Here is an 18,723-nt window from a genome sequence, read left to right as displayed (position 1 = left end):
GTTGTAAAATAAGCTATCAATAATATTCTTTGTCATTTGAGGGGTTACAATTATATATCTCTGCTTCTTTCTTTTCCCCTCCTCAATTTACTTTGGAACAGCTTGAGTAGCAGATAATTTTTATAGAATTCCAATCACCTTTGTGTGTGCTTGGGGGCAGTGGGCAGGGAGTAAGAGGCTGAATCAAGAAGCCCTCTCTGTACCTGCATGCGCCTGTTGAAAGATCTGTTTTTGTTCTGAACGTTCACTTCGTAAATATTAGCAGTCTCCAAAAACATTGTGATCCACAAAGTATTCGTGCATTAGCTCTTTAGAAATTTTAGAGCATTTCTCTCCATAGAAACAAAGTTGTAAACGGTGCTTTGGTTGCTAGCCTGCTCTGCAAAGATACATAAGACCCTAGAGAAGAATAAAACGTTGGAAAAAATAGTGTTGTAATGCTAGTAATCAAAGTAGCATTAAATTAGTAGGTGTTTTATTTATCATGACTGATGGAGACTGAGGACAAACAGATTTATTTGGAAGAAGAAGAGATATAATGATTGTTTCAGCAAGATTCTAAACAAACTTGCAAGGTCAGTAAGGTTTATGGAAGTTCTTAGGTATAGTTTTCCTTCACCCTGTATACATTTCTTTTGGTTTCAAGTCTATCACTAGTGCTACCCTTAGGGTGTTTTGTTTCTGTTTTGTTTTGATTTGATTAACAAAGGAACTGAAAGAGGTAAATAAGTTCCTGGAGAGGTTTTCCTGAGGTAATTGGGCAAGGGTTTGAATGAGAGAGTAATTTATTATAGAGGACATGCATGTCCTTGGCTGTGTGACCATGGGTGATGTCACCCATCTTCTGTATCTCTCATTCTTCATCTATAACATTGCTGCAGCTCTTAGATTAAATGATATAACTAATGTGTCTGGCACAACAGCATTCAAGAAATTCAATTTCTCTCCTCCCCTAAAAAGGGAACTAATGTCACTAGTGGTGTCACTAGTGGTGAAAGAACAGTCTATAGGATTCTTATAAGCAAGAACCAGAAAAGGGTGGCAGGAAAGAAATTTTGGATTATGTGGTTCCTCACATGGTTGTCACTTTTAAACTTCTGCTTTCTATTTAAATAATATCCACTAGAGAAAAAGTGGGGGAAAGAGCCCCAGGTTTGGTAGGGAGAACGTGCTACAATGTTTCCCCACTCTTTATATAAATAGGACCAAAAAGTTTACCAAACAATCAACTTTATATTTCCTAAAGCCTTGAGAAAATGTGAGTGATGGCAAAGTCTCCATGTGAGAATGATACTACTGCTCAGTGCTTGAAGAATCAGGAAAAGAAGAATTCAGGGCAGAAAGGCTGGGCAGAGAATGCCAACAATGACCTTTCGGAGCCCTTGTATATAAAATGTTTGAATTTTATGACTTGAAGAGAGTATACTATCTCAACTGAGTGAAACTAAAGGAAAAAGTTTTTTCCCTATGACCAGAGAAAGAGACAAAATTTTTCTTAATTTTAAATTCATTAGATTCATTTTTTAAAAATAGCCTTTTCTTTAAAAAAAAAAGTATTTTTTCTCTCCATTCTCTGTCCCATAAAGATCACATGCTTTTCCAGAAAAACCAAATGAATTCAGAAAAAGAGAAAAATTATGATACATTATTCTGCCCAATTGAAAATTTTTTCACGAAATAAAGTGAAATGAAAGCACATGTGCTTGTTCCTATTTTGGAGAAACTCTCTACAACTATGACAAAATAGCACTTGGCTTCCCAATTTTATTGCACTACATGTTTGGTCCTTCATACTGTCCTCCAGGGCACAACTTTTTCTCAGCCCTGGGTCTCTGTAAATGAATAGGAATTCACTTGTGGTTCTTTGTCCACAGAAAGTATTTTCAAGTTCACTTGAAGCATTCCCCTGCAATATACAGTTTCATTTAGGGGCTAAGGTAAAAGCAGATCTGTGTTGCAGATAGTACCTGAACAAATTATATCTACTGAATGTTTGGTAGTCTAATTGTTTGGTATAATTAATACCGGTCTGGACTGTGGGAATGGGAGGGACATACTGAAATTAACATAGGAAAAGAGAAGGGAAGAATTCCAAACCAGTGACCCATATATCTGTTAGACTTAATGGTCTGGAACTAGCTGGGTCTCATATAGGGTTTCTCCAAACTACTAGGCTTAAAATGTGTTGAGTTTGAGATACTTACTCTGGCTCTTAGATTATAAACAGCTTTTGAGCATCTGCTGAGATCATTAGGTTCTCCAGTTTCTCCCAAATATTAAATGGGTATAATGCATTTGACTATTATGATATATCATATCTTGAACAGTACCCAGCAAGAAATGAAAATATCAAGTGCCTAAAAGTGCCATTCATTAAAAAAATTCTTAAAGTCCATATATATCTCTATCAAGAAATTAATTTCAGTGTTTCTAAAAGTAAGAATTTAGTTTACTTAAGTAACTGTAGAGCTATTTTCTTTTATTCCACAGCTGTTTATAGGATAGAATAAATTACTATAAGAAGAAAGCTAGGAAATGTAAATTTGTGATACTTTTCAATTAATTAATAAGCTATACATAATGTGCCATTAAGTACATTTTATTGTGTGTATAGTTTCATTATTTCCCTCTCCTTAAAAAAAAAGTTTTAAATCACATACACTGCTGGTGGGAATGTAAAATAGTGCAGCTGCTTTGGAATACATTTCAGCAGTTTTTTAAAAGGGTAAATATAGAGTTACCATATAACCCAGCAATTCCAGTACTAGGTATATACGCAAGAGAAATGAAAATATCTGTGTACATAAAAATCTGTATATGACTTTTCATAATAGCAATATTCATAATACATAGCAGCATTATTCACAGTAGCCAAAGGAGGAAACAACATAAATGTCCATCAACTGATAAAATGTGGAATATCCATACAATGGAATATGATTCAGCAATAAAAAGGAATGAAGTGCTGACATGTATTATGACATGGATAAACCTTAAAAACTTTATGCTAAGTTAAAGATGCCAGTCACAAAAGACTACATATAGAAATGTCTAGAATGGGTAAATACACAGGGACAGAAAGTATATTAGTGATTGCCTTGGTCTGGGGTCCTAGGGGAAAGAAGGGTCACTGCTGAAGGGTACAAGGTTTCTTTTGGGGGTGTAATAAAAATGTGATGATATTGATTGTGATGATAGTTGCATGACTCTGTGAATATACTACAACTGTACACACTAAATGGGTGGTTTTTATGGTATGTGAACTATATTTGAGTAAAGCTATTACTAAAAGAATGTTTTCCTTTCAGAACTCATTTATAAGAATCTTTCTTAAGAACAATGGAATACCTTAAGCAAAAAATGGTAAAAATAACAAGATGAAGTTGACATCATACAAAATGGTATTATTAAATATTTAAGTCTGAAAAGTAGTAAGTAGAGAGCATAAAGTCAAAAAAGATTTTTAAGAACACAGAGGAAAATGCTACAAATTCTCAGCTTGAGAAATATATATTTTTATTGAGTAGTCAAACCAAAGGAATGTTTTAAAATTATGTATCACTTCTACACTCTTTCCTATTAAATAAAACATGGACAAGTAATATCATTCATAACTTTTGTGTGTGTGGAAAATTACTATTAAATTAACTGTACCTCACAGAACTGTAGTGACCAAAATGTTTCCAGGAGAAGTTAACTGCTTAGAGTAAGCACCTTATACTAAGCAAAATGATGCAGGGGCAAGAGAGTTGGATTAGGAATCAGAAGACCTGTTTTTAAAACTAGCTCTGATTTCTGTGGATTTTCAAACACTCAGCTTCCATTTTTTTCCTGTAAATAATGGGGACTCCTAATTGAAAGGGTTGTTGTGATGATCAAATTAGATACCGTATATATATATCAGAGGATGCTCTACAACTATAAGGTATTATAACAACTATTAATAATATTAATTATTAACACAATAACATTATATATTAATATTAATTAATAATAATAATTATTAAGCACTTGGAGAATCTAGCATCAGAATTCCAACACAATGATCTTTGATAAGACTAAAGGGATAATATTTTATATCTATTATATCATTTCTTTCTTTCTTTCATCTTTTCTTTCTTTTTTCTATCTTCTATCTCCAAGATATTTAACTTAATATTTCAAAAAGTTGAAATATTTTGAACAATTGACTACTATTCTATTTTTTAAATAAATCAGAAGTATTTAATAGACTATATTATAAAATTTATAGTAGAATCTACAACTGACTCTTCTATGTTCAGTTAATTCTACCAAAATAGAAAATAATATTTTGCATGCCTTCAATAAACAATAAAAACCAGACATCCTGAGAAATTTTATATTTTTCTGCTTTCATATAGTATTCATATATACCCATTAACCTTATGTTTTCTCCTCTTGTTTTTTACCTTTTGCATTTTTATAGTTTTATAAGCTTATCACAAACATAATACGTATATATTATAGAAAATTTAGAAGGTATGGGCAACAAAAAGAAAAAAAACTTAAAATTTTTACCACAATAATGCCTTTGTACATATCTTATGTAGAAGAGGAAAACTATTCCCTTCTAGGTTCTTTGGCTGGTTGAATAGCTAAATTGACATGAGAAAGATTAACAGGAGAAAAACAAATTTAATTTCATATTTATGGGAGTTCATAAAATATGAGACTCAAAGAAGTAACCAATTCAGGCAGCTTTTATACCTTCTAGATAAAGAAACTATTATTTGTGAAGATTTGACAAAACAAAGGGGTTTGGGCTTGGGTTTGCAAATTAATAAAGAAGTAATAAAGTTTGTTTATACAGCCTTCTCGGCCTTGAATTTCCTATCTCTGGTGGTAAGAATGCCTTTACATGCTGGTATAGGGAGGACACCTTCATATGAGAGACTTATTTTCTGCATTCAGGGGGACAAAGAGGGTCAGTATTATTCTTGCACTGGCTGTTTCTTAAGTAACTTTAAAACTAATCAACACGCCAAAGTGGCATATTCTGAGGTAGCCTATTTTGCTCACCCTCAGTCCTGCCTTTGAAACTTTCCTAAGAAGTTTCACTCTCCAGAAGTTGAGTTGGTAGATTGTTCCATCTCATTGAACCAGTCTCCTATTCCTAACAATAGGTTGGTTCAGATAAACTCATTTCAGGAACTGGTGATGCAAATGGGATCCCAAAATTAGGCCTATATTATGCTAGCTCTCAGGTATTTGATAAGAGACATTTCTATGGAAACAAAAGAAAAACAATAATTAATGATTGGAGTAGACCATACATCTAGTTTCTAAGTTCTGCAGACAGCCAGTAAGGAAGAATTTCTAGATATCAAGCTCGAAGCATCTTCAGATAGATGAGGGCAAGCAGTGGTAATTTGATAAATTTTCCTGGTTTGTGGATTGAATATATTTAATGATCTGAGTGGTCCACACAATAGCAGATGCAAAGATTGTCCATATATGAGCTGTTATGGTGATGTTTCTGAAGTTTATATCAAGTGGTCCTATTTTAGCTTGCATGACATCAGGAAAAAAATGCAGTTTTAGTTCTCAATGATTTCAAGTCAGAAGGGTGGGAGAAAAATTGGAAATATTAGTTTGGAGAGTTGTAGCCAGATATTGGAGAAAACTGGAATTCAGGATTCAGTCCCGTTTGCAAGTAGGAAACAAAACCGCAATGACAATTAATAGCACTGAAATTTGATATCCACAAAGATATATTACTGAAACATATTTTTCTCCCTATAATCACCCCCATTTCTATCAAAGATAACCACAATAAGACTAATTTGTTTGCAAATTAAGTCTAGTTTAATAAACTTGACCTGCTTGCTTACATACGTGCAGCAAGAATGGTGAATGATCATATAGGCTCTTCCAAATCTGCTTTGCTGAAACTTTTCATAAAAGTACTCAGACAGAACTCTAAAAAACCTCTTGAGGTTAGGAAAGCAAGGTAAGAACTTGCCATTAGACTTTGCCTGCAATACCTATAGATTTGGGTACATTCCTCTCTTCTTGAGTCACCCCAAATCCTGAGGTTCCTGCAATTGCTGGGAAGTGACCTTCCTTACTCCACCTGGTAAGGCTGCTAGGAACCCTGTAGGCAAGATACCAGGTTGTTTTCCCAAGTGGGTTTATTGACTCCATAAACTCAATCTTAATTTCTTAAAGCTGTCTGGTCAAATTCGAGTCTATGCACATCTCTCTTAAGTATGACATTCCGGTCAAAGCCTCGGCAATATAACTAATGTTTTCAATTGTGTCCTGTTACAAGGAGAACAGATTCTTATTGAAGTTATGGAAATAACTGTATTGCCATGAAAATAAGAATGCTCACTGAGAGTTTTCAAATTCTAGAGGGATCACATAGGGAGAAAAAGTAATTGCTTTATCTTTGTTCACAGGGTATACTTTACCAAACTGCTTTAAGTTAGGGGTAGCTTGAGAGAAAAAAATATATATATTTTCTTAAATCTGAGAAAATAAAACATAAAAGAACCAACAACTTTTCAAACAAAAAAATCATGAAGGGGCTTCCCTGGTGGCGCAGTGGTTGAGAGTCCGCCTGCCAATGCCGGGGACATGGGTTTGTGCCCCGGTCCGGGAAGAACCCACATGCCGTGGAGCGGCTGGGCCCGTGAGCCATGGCCGCTGAGCCTGCGCGTCCGAAGCCTGTGCTCCGCAACGGGAGAGGCCACAACAGTGAGAGGCCCGTGTACCGCAAAAAAAAAAAAAAAAAAGTCATGAAAATTATTATCATCCTTATCAGTTCATTCAGTCCCATGTAATTATTTCTTGTTGATCTTGATCTTTTGTTAGCAGTTTTATGAAGCTGTTAGTTTCTCCATTAGAGTTTTGTAAATTCTTACCCAATTCAGTGGTATGATCTGAAAGTTATCAGTACTTGTCAGAGTCCTTTCCATGAATATCTCTGAAGATGAAACACTTTTGCAAAAGCATCAGAGTAAAATAATAAATGCAGAAGACTTTAAAATGCCCATGATTAAAGATCTGATGAGAGCTCATCACAAGGTTCTTGACAAGGAAATTTTAGTTATTTCTGTGACATATATTTTAAGATAGTAATTAGAGTTATAAGTGATAACATCATGCTGGGACATATTGGATTTTGAAGTATTTTGTATAATTTCTGGAGCACTTATGACATACCTATACAAATAAAACATAAAGAAGGCTTAGCATTATCTTCTTATTTGACAATGTTTCCCATGTAATTTAACATATCAAATAAGACTAATCAAATTAAATTTCTCTTTCATGAGGAGAGAGAACAAATCTTTTGAGATGTTCCAGTATCCCTCTGGAAAATCCCAAGGTACTTCCAGGTTAAAAAAAAAACAAACCAAAAATCCCACAAAACTTCACTTAGAATTTGATTTTGGAAAGTTTGTCAGAAATATCAAAAGTTTTGTACCATATGACCCAGCAATCCCACTACAGGGCATATACCCTAAGAAAACCATAATTCGAAAAGAGTCATGTACCACAATGTTCATTGCAGCTCTATTTACAATAGCCAGGACATGGAAGCAACCTAAGTGTCCATCGACAGATGAATGGATAAAGAAGATGTGGCCCATATATACAATGGAATATTACTCTGCCATAAAAAGAAACAAAATTGAGTTATTTGTAGTGAGGTGGTTGGACCTAGAGTCTGTCAAACAGAGTGAAGTAAGTCAGAAAGAGAAAAACAAATACCATATGCTAACACATATATATGGAATATATATAAAAAAAAATGGTTCTGAAGAACCTAGGGGCAGGACAGGAATAAAGACACAGATGTAGAGAATGGACTTGAGGACACGGGGAGGGGGAAGGGTAAGCTGGGACGAAGTGAGAGAGTGACATGGACTTATACATACTACCAAATGTAAAATAGATAGCTAGTGGGAAGCAGCCGCATTGCACAGGGAGATCAGCTCAGTGCTTTGTGACCACCTAGAGGGGTGGGATAGGGAGGGTGAGAGGGAGACCCAAAAGAGAGGTGATATAGGGATATATGTATATGTATAGCTGATGCACTTTGTTATAAAACAGAAACTAACACCCCATTGTAAAGCAATTATACTCCAATAAAGATGTTAAAAAAATATATCAAAAGTTTTGGACATTTGACTAAAAAGGATGACAAATCACTATGAAACTATACATAATTATCCATTTAACCAAATGAAAATAGAAGATTTCAAAGTCAAATACAGAAGGTTACATAGTCCTGAGCAAACTTAGGTCTTTTAATATCAAGAAAACTTGGTTTACCTAAGTAATCAAAGACTTGATATAAAAGATAACGATGCACAGTGAATTACTTTGATAAAACGCGAAATCTTTGCTTTCTAGAAAGACTACTTAAAAAGGTTTAAAAAAACCTTTCCCAATATCTTTTCAAGAGTAAGCCAATAGTTCAATAAAACTACATCCTTTTAGCATATAAAAAATTAACTTGTAGTTTTACGTAAGTACATTATTGGTATTAAAGCTTATTTTAAAAACTCTTGTAATAACAATTTAATTTTTAGCCAACTTGACCACAGAAGATTCTTTTCCGTCTCTTTTTTTCTCTCTCTTCCTAACTTTCTATGTCCATAGTTTGTCCTTTATTCTCCTCTCTCCCATTCTGAAATAACCAGCTTTACTTTAGGACAAAATTATTTTTCCCTTAACAAAAAAATGCATCTCCAGGGACTTCCCTGGCAGTCCAGTGGTTAAGACTGTGCCTTCCAGTGCAGGGGGCATGGGTTCCATCTCTGGTCAGGGAACTAAGATCCCACATGCCGTCAGGTGCAGGCAAAAATTAAAAAAAAAAGCATCTCCATACCTCATACCTGTTCTTAACCAAAAACACACAACTAACTTGCTTTGCATACAGAGTTGTTTCTCTTAATTTTTTTTTTTTTTTGCGGTACGCGGGCCTCTCACTGTTGTGGCCTCTCCCATTGCGGACCACAGGCTCCGGACGCACAGGTTCAGCGGCCATGGCTCACGGGCCCAGCCGCTCCGTGGCATGTGGGATCTTCCCGGACCGGGGCACGAACCCGTGTCCCCTGCATCGGCAGGCGGACTCTCAACCACTGCGCCACCAGGGAAGTCCTCTCTTAATATTTTTTAATAGCTTTAATTACATTAGAATTCTTAACCCTTAAAACCCTTAATATCTAGTGAAAATTAAGAAGTAAGAAATTGCGAACTGTTATATCAGCATTCTTAAAACTGGCAAATTTATGAATACATTTCATAATTCCTAGAAGCATATACTTTCTCACGTACATATTTTTAAAATGTGGCACAAAACACGATTACTGACAAATCCAAATATCTTAGTTTCTCTTTAATAAGAAGCCAAAAGTGGTTAAACATTCAGTAATGAATGTTTCAGTATTTTATTTTATCTGGAAATGATCTAGATATTTAATAAATACCCATCATTTAACTTAGTAAAGCTTCAAGTTACCAAAAAATTTTAGGAAACATAATTATTGCTGAAAAGTTCACCTATAAACTTTTATCTCACTTATATATATCTAAATCATTTGTTCCCAGCAATGATGTTTAGACTATATTTAAAAACTTCTTGAGATATTGGACAAAGTCAGACATCACCCTAAGCTATTTTCCTTCCTGATAAATTTTGTAAAAAATAACATGAACTTATTTGACTAGTAAACTCGGGTAGAATAAAAATTGTATGTCTGCATTGTATTTAATGTTGATAACTCTGAAGACATGTCTATTTTAATTAAACCAACAAACTTAAATTAGCTTCTATTTACTAAAGGTTGTCCCAGATCACAGAAACTTAAAACATGCACACACACACACATTTGCGTTAGTTTCTATATTTCTGAGTTTTAGAAATACTTTGTTCATAAACACTTAATTTTAAGCCAGTTAAATACAGCTGTTTTACAAATTAATTGGCAATATCATCTGGAGGTAGAAAAACACCATACCTATAATGTACATACACAGACCTGCATAAACATACAGACACAGAGATCTAAAAATTTTATTCTAAAATTTTAGGTATGAATCAAGTATAACAATATAAAACTCGCTAGTTTATAAATAACCATTGAATTCAAATTATACCTCTTTGTTTTTTATTGGAGTAAAATTGCTTTACAATTTTGTGTTAGTTTCTGCTGTACAATGAAGTGAATCAGCTATGGCTAAAGCTTTTTATTAACATTTATGGAAGAAGGCTTTTAAGATTTATATTTGCCCTTGACAAGTAATGTTATGGAGGCTGTGGACTCAATTTTGGGCAAGGGAGCTTCTATAGCAGTCTGTATTTTCAAAGGCCTCTCTGGCGACTGGGGCCTGTGTTTTACTTATTTCCTGAGGTGTTACTATTTCAAAGACTTGGTAAGATTTATAACTTCATGGGATAGGGAAAGAATGTAAGTGTTTTCCTAGGAGTTTTGGAGTCTGTTTATATCAGAAGTCTAGGGCAATTACTATTTACATTTTTTCTTTTTTTTTCTTCTGTGCGGGACAATTGTACTTTCAATGTCCCAATTTTTACATCTGCAAATGTCTGAAGGCAAGTAGGAAGAGGTATGAGTGGAGTTGGAGTTGCTCTCAGAGTTATGCTTTTGTTTCTCAAAAGATTCCAGTGGCAAATCAAGAATTATTGACTTTAACTCCCTTTTTTTCTGTTGTACTCTTGCAATCTACCTTCAAAGAATTGGGTAGCTGCTTTTATTATAATACTTAGAGGTTGATTAGCCCACCTAGCCACACTATTTTGAATTTGTCATCTTATATCAGGGAGAAAATTTCCTACCAAGGTGGAAATTAGAGGATTTCTAGGTTCTGGAGCTTTAGGGTTTAGTGCAGTATGCCTTTGAAAAGTTTGTACAGAGCATTCAGCAAAGGTGTTTGGACGCTCTTCTTTTTGAGTGCACAGTTTAACCTTAAACTAATTCACCTTAGAGCAGAAAACCTCTGCCAATGTTTCTATTTGTCCTTGAATATCAGCTTCCAGTTAAGCCATTTCCTGATCATTTGCAGGAGGGCCTGGGAGAATTTTGGGCCATCTGTTTCCTCTGTGAGGAGAGTGTTTTCCAGGGGGCCATCTGGCTTGTCTGATAACTACAGTATAATCATGGGTGGGAAGAATACCCCTTAGTAGCCAAACAAGGTCCCTGTGCGTGGGGTTGTAAATGGCTATTAATCTTTTTAATTACTCTTTAAATTTGGTAGGATCTTCTGAAAGTGGAGGTAAAAGGGCTTTATAATTCAAAAGACTTGTTGTTGTCTAGGCAACATGAACTCTTTGCGGAGGGCGGGTTGGGGGGGGCACCTAAGTCATATCTGTGAAGGACATTGCTTGGGAAGGCCTGAAGCTGGCAGAGCCTGATTATAGAGCCCTGGAAAGTAGGAGGAGTTTTTAAGAGACAGCAAAGCAAGTTTTATTGTCTGTCTTGGGTGCTTCTGCTAAATTCACCTACTGGCTTCCAGCATTTACCTGAGTAACTTATATACACTGGGCCTTGAGACTAGAATGCTCTCTGTAAATCTTGTAGGAGAAGGAAAGTTAAAATAAGTAGTTGGATGCTTAAGAAATTTTCTGAGGAAGGTGGAGGATTTGGGGAGTTAAGGGAACTAGTAGAGGAAATGGGGGATTTACATTGGATGTGGACTTTAATTTTTGTTTTAATTTTTTTGTGTGTATGTCGTACGCGGGCCTCTCACTGCTGTGGCCTCTCCCGTTGCGGAGCACAGGCTCCGTAGATGCAGGCTCAGCGGCCATGGCTCACAGGCCCAGCCTCTCCGCGGCATGTGGGATCTTCCCAAACCGGGGCATGAACCCGTGTCCCCTGCATCAGCAGGCGGACTCTCAACCACTGCGCCACCAGGGAAGCCCTAATTTTTGTTTTAATTTTAATTTCTATTATTTCATCTTGTTAAGGGAGTCTCTCAGGCTAGTGTTATATTCCTTTGTATTCATTTTTCAACTTGGTCTTTCTTCAGATATCATCAAGACAATTGTTTAGGATGAGAGCTCCCTAAAAAAATTTGTTCTCTCTTTCAAATATAATCAAAGGATCCATCATTTAGCCGTTGACAATAGGATCTTATGTTAATCTCAATAGCAACTCAAACTAATAAGCCTCTTTATAGTTTAACCAAGGATGCAAGAGGTACCAGGTACCCCCAAAGAGGGTGCAAAAAATGCAGCCCTTACAACATCCAGAAAGTTTACTCTCAGAGTTAGCCTAAGAAAGCAAAGACCTTTGTTCTCAGGAGCAGTAGGAACTGTGTAGTGAAAATGGTGACTCCAGTCTCTCATGGGAATGGGAAACACCTCCAGTTACACATCGGCTAATCTTTGATACCAGGCAGGTCCTAGTGGGATGAGACTTTTCCAGTACTAACAAAGCAACAAACGTTGAGATGGCAAACGCCCCTATGGACTGGGACCCCTTATGACAAACTCCCCTGAGAGCTAGCATAACCAGACAAAGAGAAGGCTGCTTGTGACCTTGTGTCTCAGAATCCCAGTCTATTCAACCGGCCACCAGATGCACACTGGTACACGACATTCCGAATGGTGGAGCCCAGAGAGAATATTCTCACTGGTCACAGAGCCACACTCTCAGCACTTAGAACAAGATGAAAGGAAAACCTCGTCTGGTTTTTATATAGGGGACCCACAGCAAAATTTATCTAAATAGACACTGGTTTGGGGACTTCCCTGGAGGTCCAGTGGTTAAGACTCTGTGTTTCCACTGCAGGGGGCACGGGTTTGATCCCTGGTCTGGGAACTAAGATCCTGCATGCCGTGTGGTACGGCAAATATATATATAATAATAACAATAATAATAAATAAATACATAAACAAACACTAGTTTGGTGAGAACCATGAACTCACAAATCTGTGAGCCCTGCTCAAACAATAGGCTTCTAGACCCTAGCTTAGATGGCAATAATGGTATTCTGCTGCAGTGGTTTTGATGTTCTGGCCAGATAGTTCCTCCTGTTCACAGTCCTTTGTGGTTCTAGGACCTCTGAAGTGACCTCAGTTCTTATCTATTTTCTAAGCCTGATCAGTCAGAAAAGTGGGGATTGCTTCTGAGGACAAAGGTGCATTTGGGGGAGGTTCTTTTCTATGTTGTAATCCAAATTCTTTCGGTACCACTTGTGAACAATCAACTCTTATTTTCATATGAAACCTAGATAGATTGACACTGGAGTGGGATAGATTGACATTGAAATATAGCAAACCCCAAAAGAATTCATGCTGGAAGTGGTGAAAGTCTCATTTTGGCTTAGGTTTTGCCAGAGATGAGAGGTTTTGTTAGTCAGAACTAGAATAGTCACTTCCAGAATAGTCACTGGAATTTCCTAGGTTTTAATTCATACTGTGAGCCAAAACTTTAAGTATTTGAATTTAGTCATCTCTTTCTTCAAGACTTCTAATGCTGTCAAAAGCACTAACTTCCACCCATGGTCACTGAATTTGTTGAATCCTTCACTGGTGGTGGCAACATTGTCCCCCAGATCTTTACCCCTATTGGGTACTTCCTGCAGGTGACCAAAGATGATAATTTATTACTTTTTGGTCATTGTATACCACGAACTTCTGGATTATCTTCCTATAATATTAAAAAGGCTTTCATCGTTTTCTGTAACGCCCTACTTCCTGGTTCAAAATTCTTTTATTAGTTAAGATGCTTTTGATTGCAAATAACAGAAAGCAATACTGGTTTCCTTCAGCCAACAATAAAGGAGAGTGGAGGGGCTTATTAGAAGGATACAGAGGATTCATGGAATCAATGTGTGACTACTAGTCCCTTGAATGAGGCGGTTATACTGCTAGTGGGAACTAGAATTATTTGCAGACTTGTATCCAGAGTTAAAACCCAGAAAGCCCCAGGGAACCAGTTATAAAAGTGAAATCTGGGAGGAGAAGGCTTAGACATCAAAAGATTGTGGGTCATATGATATCGTTTATATGTGGAATCTAAAAAAATGGTACAAATGAGCTTATTTACAAAACAGAAATAGAGTCACAGTTGTAGAACACAAACTTACGGTTACCAAGTGGGAAGGTAGGGGGAGGGATAAATTGGGAGATTGGTACTGACATATACACACTACTATATATAAAATAGATAACTAATAAGGACCTACTGTATAGCACAGGGAACTCTATTCAATACTCTGTAATGACCTCTATGGGGAAAGAACCTAAAAAAGAGTGGATATATGTATATGTATAACTGATTCACTTTGCTGTACAGCAGAAACTAACACAACATTGTAAATCAACTATACTCCAATAAAAATTAATTTAAAACAAACAAACGAACAAACAGTATGAAGCACCACACACAAGATTGTGGGACTTCACCAATTTATATTAGCAGTAATTTGGAAAACATATATAAGGATAGAAATTTAAGGTGTATAACCAAAGATGGAGAAATATATTTTAGATTAAACAGAATTTACTGATATGAGTTCACTTGCCAGAGATTCCTGATGGCATGTGAGGGTAAAAAGCTGGGCTGGTTAACACTATCCTAGACTTACAAATGAACCTGAGATGTCAGAAATGTCTTAGAATAATATAAAGAAAATAATACAAAGAATTGGGAGTTTGGAATACTGGATTTGATTTATTATAGGTGTCTTGTCCACTCATCCAATAACTATGTTCCTTCAGCAGGCCCTGAAGACATTCTACTCACTAGGATTTTGAGACATCCATTGTGATTGAAGCTCTGGTATATTACAAAAGTGGTATAGTGGTTGTTCTCTGGAGGCTGTGGCAGAAGCTGAAATAGAAATGGGTTTCCTGATTTCAGTAGGAACATTGAGTCCCTAAGGTGGCAGAAAACAGATAGGTAGTCACCACTGGAGGAATGGTGGGTCTGGTTTCTGTAATGGCAGCAAGGAATGAAATGGGCTGACTGTAGGGATCTTTGCCAGTGACTAATTGGTCATGGAATCCTCGGGGTTGAAACAGAAGAATAACCAGTTAAGGTCACTTTTTATTTCTCTAGCCCCAAACTGCAGGTCTGGTGGAGTTATTTTCTCTACACTCTACACTAGGGTATAATACATATGGCTTATTAGTGGTGGTTAACTCTAAAATTTATCTTTTAGGCTACAGAATACATATCACAATGAAACTAGAGGAGGAAGGGACATTACCCAGAGTTTGTAGACTTGTGGCTGGATAGAGTAACTCATGAGATTTGGGACTGTCTTCATTTGGAAAAGGAGTGTGTTTTTGTGGTACAAGTAATGCATTATATTAGGAAGAACAATTGTGGGGGAAGTGTAATTTTGGGAAGAAGGATATTAATAAATGTTTGTCTGCCAAAGGTGTGGACCATACATTTTTCATTTTATTTCTGTCTCATATTTAACCATATTTCTATTTGGGGCATTCCCCAGTGAATATAGTCTTGGAAAGGATAAGTGCTTTACCTCCCACTACTGATACTGAAGATCCTAGCTCCTGTCTTTGTCTGCCCTTGGAAGACAGGCTTGGGCATATGACCTAGCCAATTAGACACTGATACCTTGGATTGTAAGCTTGAATATGGAGGACATAAATAAAGATAGGATGAGGACTCATCTTTGGTAGTATAATGGCATAATTCTTGCAGTGTCAGGGTGTTCTGGTCGGATGATTCTTGTCAAAAGATACTTGTTATGGCCCCTGATTCTTGGACTTCTGGACTGCTTTGATTCCTGCCTGGTTTCCAGGGCTTGTGGTCCAGCATTTTTTGGTTTAGTGAGCTCTTGATAACATTTCTTCTCCATTTTCTTGCGCTTAAATAGTCAGAGTTCATTTGTATTACTTGCATATGTTATATGTATCCTAAAAGGCACAGAATTTAAATGGGAATTTCTTTCCTCCATAATCCTGGTCCTCTTCTAATATTTCCTTATCTCAGTGAGTGGCACCATCATTTATCCAGTTGAACAAGCCAATAGCCAGGAGTACATCCTTGGCAATCCCTGTCTCCCAACTCCACATTTAATCCATCACTAAATTTTATCGATTTTTCCTCCTAAATATCCCTTGAGTCTATCCACTTCTCTACAGCTTTACCACCATCAATATCAACACCCTAGTCTAAGCCACCATCATATCTCACCCAGGCTATAACAACCTCTTTGGTCTACTTGAATGTTTTTTTCCTCCTCTAATCCACTATTTTCTAAATGTAAAATGTGGTCATATTACACGCTATTTCTGGTGAGGGCCTGCTTCCTGGCTTTTAGACAGCTGACTTTTCATTGTGTTCTTACATGGCCTTTCCTGAGTGCATAGGCCTCGAGGTGTGGGCATATCTTCCTTATCTTATAAAACCATCAATCTTATCAGATTAGGGCTCCACTCTTACAACCTCATTTAATCTTAATTACCTCTTTACCTTATCTTCAAACACAGTCACACTGACATCACAGACGAATTTGGGGCGACACAATTCAGTCCACAGCATTCTGCCCCTGGCATCCCAAAATTAACATCCTTATTGCGTGCAGCACACATTTATTCCATCCCAACAGCCGCCAGTCTTAACTCATTCCAGCATCAACTGTAAAGTCTGAAGTGTCATCGAAATAGCATTTAAATCAGATATGAGTGAGACTAGAGGTATGATTCATCCTAAGGCAAACTTCCTCTCCAGCTGTGAACCTAAGAAACCAGACAAGTTATGTGTTTCCAAAATACAATGATGGGACAGGCATAAGATAGACATTCTTCATCCAAAAGAGAGAAATAGGAAAGAAAGAAGGGATGATGGATCCCAAGCAAGTCCAAAACCTAACAAGGCAAATTCCATTAGATCTTAAATCTTGAGAATAATCTTCTTTGGTTTGATGTCCTGCCTTCTGGAGCCACTGTGGTGGTGGCCCTGCCTAGGTGGACCCTAGGCAAGGGTCACAACCTCATGTCAGGCAGAGGCTATCCTGCCTGTTGAAACTGAGTTGGTGGCCCTGATGATCTCTGAATCACCTTTGGGGTCATTCTTCCCTTTTTTTTTAAAGGGTAAACATGTTCACAGCTAAATAACTCTATGGTTCCATCCTGTAGAATCCAAGAAGTCTGACAGCCTTCCTTCATTCTGTTCCACCTTCTCCTTTGGTCCAAACTGGCAGTATCACTGCTGATATAATTGCATCTCTATTCCAAGCTTCTGCTGAGATGGTTGATTATAATCCATGAGTCACACCCATGGTCTCTTTACCAAAAGTTGTTCAGCCATACCTCTATGCTGTCTTTCAAACAAGCCTCCCCCCTCCCCCTTAATTTTTAGCAATATGGATAGGCTTAGCATGTTCCTAATCTTCAACTTCTGGTTCCTTTATGCTTACCAATTATTTATTTGATTCATCTTTCTCTCACATTTTACTAAAGCAGTAAGGAGGACCCAAGCTGCACCTTTTTAATACTTTGCTTCGAAATCTCCTCTGCTAATATTTAAATTCATCGCTCAAAAGCTCTAACTTTCTACAAAACACTAAAACATAATTCAGCCAAGTTCTCTGCCACTTTAGAAAAAGGACCACCTTTCTTTCATTTTCCAAAAACCTCTTCCTCAGTTTTGTCTGAGACCTCAGCAGTCTGGGTGGAGTAGTGTTTGAGAATTTGCATTTCTAACTTTGAGGATCATTATAAGCTATAAAAGTGCCTCTGACTTTAAAATGCATTCTAATTTCTGGTCATTTTGTTAAATGTGGGTTCTGATTCTGTGGGTCTGGGGAACCTGGGGATGTTGCAGTTCATACAAATAGGAGATTAGCAAACTGCCCCCAGGTCAGTTGCATCATCTGAAAGCTTGTTAGAACTGCAAAATCTCCATCTGAACCAAAGCCTTCCGAATCTGACTGTGCATTTAACAATGCATCTTAACATGATTCATGTCAATCAATAATTGAAAAGCACTGTTCTAGGTGCTGTGTATCATCAGGAAATTTAGGGAAACTGCCATGCAGGCTATGATAGGCTTGAGTCACAAAAAACTTGTGGACAGATGCTTTGTTCATGACAGATGGTGTTTAGCTAGACAGTCCACTCACTTTTTAAAAAAATTTAATATTTTAATTTTTTTCACATCTTTATTGGAGTATAATGCTTTACAATGGTGTGTTAGTTTCTGCTGTATAATAAAGTGAACCAGCTATATGTATACATATATCCCCATATCCCCTCCCTCTAGCTTCTCCCTCCCAACCTCCCTAGCCCATCCCTCTAGGTGGTCAAAAAGCACTGAGCTGATCTCCCTGTGCAATGCGGCTGCTTCCCACTAGCTATCTATTGTATATTTGGTCATGTATATATGTCAATGCCACTGTCTCACTTCGTCCCAGCTTACCCTTCCCCCTCCCCGTGTCCTCAAGTCCATTCTCTACGTCTGCGTCTTTATTCCTATCCTGCCCCTGGGTTCTTCAGAACCATTTTTTTAGATTCCATATATATGTGTTAGCATATTGTATTTGTTTTTCTCTTTCTGACTTACTTTACTCTGTATGAGAGTCTCTAGGTCCAACCACCTCACTACAAATAACTCAATTTTGTTTCTTTTTATGGCTGAGTAATATTCCATTGTATATATGTGCCACACCTTCTTTATCCATTCATCTGTCGATGAACACTTAGGTTGCTTCCATGTCCTGGCTATTGTAAATAGAGCTGTAACGAACATT

General features: G+C 37.0%; 1 long non-coding RNA gene across 1 annotated transcript; it reads left to right on the top strand.

Moving 5' to 3' along the window:
* The first annotated feature begins 1,102 nt into the window (after positions 1–1,102).
* Positions 1,103–16,740, top strand: LOC113605933 (uncharacterized). The gene is made up of 3 exons (XR_003427404.1): positions 1,103–1,258; positions 10,615–10,619; positions 16,729–16,740. It is a non-coding gene; the product is annotated as an uncharacterized LOC113605933 (long non-coding RNA).
* Positions 16,741–18,723: the final 1,983 nt, after the last annotated feature.

Source organism: Aethalodelphis obliquidens, unplaced genomic scaffold (assembly GCF_003676395.1).
Source record: "Aethalodelphis obliquidens isolate GAN/ISIS:26980383/991018 unplaced genomic scaffold, ASM367639v1 scaffold3, whole genome shotgun sequence".
Taxonomy (NCBI): domain Eukaryota; kingdom Metazoa; phylum Chordata; class Mammalia; order Artiodactyla; family Delphinidae; genus Aethalodelphis; species Aethalodelphis obliquidens.
The sequence above is the reverse complement of the archived record's forward strand: the minus strand, read 5'-3'. Positions and strand labels throughout refer to the sequence as shown.